A 3,861-nucleotide genomic window follows, 5' to 3' on the forward strand; every position below is an offset into this window, starting at 1 on the left:
AAAAAAAAAAAAAAAAAAAAAAAAGAGTTTTTCTAAATTATTTAAATTAATATTTTAAGTTTTGCAATTTACAGGTTATTTTTTTTTCTTCAGTAAAATTTCGGATTATTATTGGTTAATACAAAGGGTATATTACTTAAAAGGTTTAAAATCATTTTTTCACAGGTCATATCACACAAACTGATTTGCCCTGTAAACAGGTTGATCTAGAACGGTACAAAAGATGTTCCTGTAATAACTTTAATTTGTTTATCAAAACCCAATTGGTCTTTATTATAGGGAGTGTTTACTAATATGTATAACACGTGTATAAATTCTTATAGCAATCATTTGACTGCTGACCATCAGAAACAGAAAGATGGTGAGAACTTTTAAATAGAACATGCAGATGGCTCATGCTCAAGGTTTTCAGGTTTTACATGAAGGTCAACGTTGCCTTTTGCAGGGACGCCTACTATTTTGTGAGCCTGCTGATCCTTAAAAAATGAAGCCTCTGCTATAGGGAGTTGCATATAAATCGTATTATAATCAAAAACAAAAGCTTCACTGTGTGAAAGCATGTGTGATTGAAGTATAAATGAGGTGGCCACCTTCTGACTGTTTGAAAGACAATTGTGTGCAAGAGAAAAGTATTGTGTGGGTATATATATCCATATGTATATATATGTATTTGTAGACTTGGTAATGCATTACATAGTTAGTAAGAGTTTTTCACCAAAGAGTATTTTTCCATCGTAAGGACCTTTAGGTAAAGAGTTAAGTGCTCTCTTGTAAAGACAATCCTCTTTATCTCATCAGGGAATTTTTGTGGTGCCGGGAGTGATAGATGTTGATGCTACAGGAGTCATCAAAATCATGGTATATACTTTAACACCACCAGTTTTCATTCCTGCTAAGAGCAAAATAGCACAACTGGTACCTTTCAAGGCAATGGTGCCCAAGGAAGAATCATGGACTCGAGGGGATCAAGGTTTTAGTTCCACAGGTCCTCCTGAGGTGATGTTAGCCATAGCCATAAGGCGGGGAAAACCTGAGGAGAGTGTAGTTGTGCAGCATCCTAATGGTCAGTCCAGCACTATGACTATGCTTGTTGATACTGGAGCGGATGTTACCATCATCCCCAGACACAAATGGCCTAACACCTGGCCCGTGGTAATGGCACAGTCAGCTCCATATGTGCATGGAGTGCCAAGAGTGACTCACCAGCTGCACAGGAGAGTTGGAGGCTAAGGACCTAATTTCCTGCCTGAAAATTCATTGGTTTGTGTCCAAAGTCCCGCGTCAAAATGACCCGTCTGGGTCCCCAGATGGACTACGAAAGAAGATTCCTCTCAGAGAAAAGGTGCCAGTGCCGCAAGTTCCATGTGTGCATGGAGTGCCAAGGGTGGTTCACTGATTGCAGAGGAGAGTTGAAAGTTTGGGGCTTTTATTCTTGGCTGGAACTTCATTTTCTTCGTGCTTGAAGATCTGCGTGTAAATGACCCGTCTAGGACCTTAAATGGATTAAGAAGGAAGATTCCTCCCAGGCAAAAAGGGCCAGTTCAGAAAGTTCCATGTGTGCATGGAATGTCTAGAGTGACGCACCAATTGCACAGAAGAGTTGGAGTCTAAGGGCTTTTTTTCCTGCCAGTAACTTTATTTGTTTGGTGTCCAAAGCCCTGCGCCCAAATGATCCGTTTGTGTTCCAAGATGGACTAAGGAGGAAGATTCCTCCCAGACAAAAGGTGTCAACGTTGGAAACTCCATGTGTGCACGCAGTGCACCAGGTGGTTCACCAAATGCACAGGACAGTTGGAGGCTAAGAGTTTTTCTTCCTGGCTGGAACTTCATTGCTTTGGTGTCCGAAGCCCTGCAACGAAATGGTCCGTGTGGGTTTCTATATGGAAAAAGGAGGAAGATTCTTTCCAGAGAAAAGGTGCCAGCGCAGGAAGCTCCATGTGTCCATGGAGTGTCAAGGGTGACTGACGAATTGCACAGGAGAGTTGGAAGCTAAGGGATTATTTTCCTGCCTGAAAGTTCATTCGTTTGGTGTCGGAAGCCCCGCGCTGAAATGACCCGTCTGGGTCCCCCGATGGAAAACGAAAGAGGATTCCTCAAAAACGAAAGGTGCAAGTACAGGAAACTCCATGTGTGCATGGAGTGTAAAGCGTGACTCATCAATTGCACAGGAGAGATGGAGGCTAAAGGCTTTTTTTCCTTCCTGAAACTTCATTTGTTTGGTGCCTAAAGTCCAGTGTCATAATTGCCCGTGTAGGACCCCAAATGGGCCATAAAGAAAACTTCCTCTCAGAGAAAAGGCGTTAAGGAAGGAAACTCCATACGTGCATGGAGTGGCAAGGGCGACTCATGAACTGCACAGGAGAGTTGGAGGCTTAGGACTTCATTTCCTGCCTGAAATTTCATGGGTTTGTGTTCGAAGCCCCGGGCTAAAATGACCTGTCTGGGTCCCCAGATGGACTACGAAAGAAGACTCCTCCCAGAGAAAAGGTGGCAGTGCAGTAAGTTCCACGTGTGCATGGAGTGCCAAGGGTGATTCACAGATTGCACCAGAGAGGTGGAGGCTAAGGGCTTTAGTTCCGGGCTTGAACTTCATGTGTTTCAAGTCCGAAGACCCGCGCTTAAATGGATCGTCTGGGTCGCAAGATGGACATGGAAGGAAGATTCCTCCCAGACAAAAGGTGCCAGGACAGGGAACTCCATGTGTGCATGGAGTGTCAAGGGTTGCTCATCAATTGTACAGGAGAGTTAGAGGTTAAAGGATTCTTTTCTTTTTAAAACTTCATTGGTTTGGTGACCAAAGTCTTGTGCCAAAACGACCTGTCTGGGTCCCCAGATGGACTAAGAAGGAAGATTCCTCCCAGACAAAAGTTGCCAACAAAGGAAGCTCCCTGTGTGCATGGAGTGTCAAGGGTGACACACCAATTGCACAGGAGAGTTGGAACTGAAGGCTTTTTTTCCCTTCCTGAAACTTAATTGGTTTGGTGTCCGAAGCCCCTCGCCGAAATGGCTCATCTAGGTCCCCAGTTGGATTTAGAAGGAAGATTCCTTCCAGACAAAATGTGTCAGCACAGGAAACTCCATGTGTGCGTGGAGTGTCAAGGGTGGTTCATTAACTGCACAGGAGAGTTGGAGACTATGGGCTTTTTTTCCTGGTTAAAAGTTCATTGGTTTGGTGTCCTAAGTCTCGGGCCAATACGGCCCGTTTGGGTTCATTAGATGGACTAAGAAGGAAGATTCCACCCAGACAAAAGGTGCCAGTGCCAGAAATCCCATGTGTGCATGGAGTGCCAAGGGTGGTTCACCAATTGCACAGGACATTTGGAGGCTAAAGGTTTTTCTTCCTGGCTCGAAATTCATTGGTTTTGTGTCTGAAGCCCTGCGAAGAAACGGTCAGTGTGGGTTTCCAGATGGAACACGAATGAAGATTCCTCCCAGAAAAAAAGTGCCAGAGCAGGAAGCTCCAAGTGTCTACGGAGTGCCAAGGGTGGTTTAGCAATTGAAAAGGAAAGTTGGCGGTTAAGGGCTTTTTTTCCTGCCTGCAACTTCATTACTTTGGTGTCCAAAGTTCCGAGCCAAAATGACCCGTCTTGGTCGCCAGATGGGCTAAGAAGGAATATTCCTCTCAGACAAAAGGTACCAGTGCAGGTAGCTCCATGTGTGCATGGAGTGCTAAGGCTGACTCACCAGTTGCACAGTAGAGTTGGAGACTAAGGGCTTTTTTTCTGGCCTGCAACTTCATTTGTTTGGTGTCTAAAGCCCAGCGCAGAAGTGGCCCGTCTAGAACCCTGAATGGCCTAAGAAGAAAGATTCCTCCCAGACAAAAGGTGCCAACTCAGAAAATTCCATGTGTGCATGGAGTGC

This window comes from Empidonax traillii, unplaced genomic scaffold, assembly GCF_003031625.1.
Source record: "Empidonax traillii isolate 1590-97213 ecotype Southwest subspecies unplaced genomic scaffold, ASM303162v1 scaffold1619:size215769, whole genome shotgun sequence".
NCBI classification, from domain to species: domain Eukaryota; kingdom Metazoa; phylum Chordata; class Aves; order Passeriformes; family Tyrannidae; genus Empidonax; species Empidonax traillii.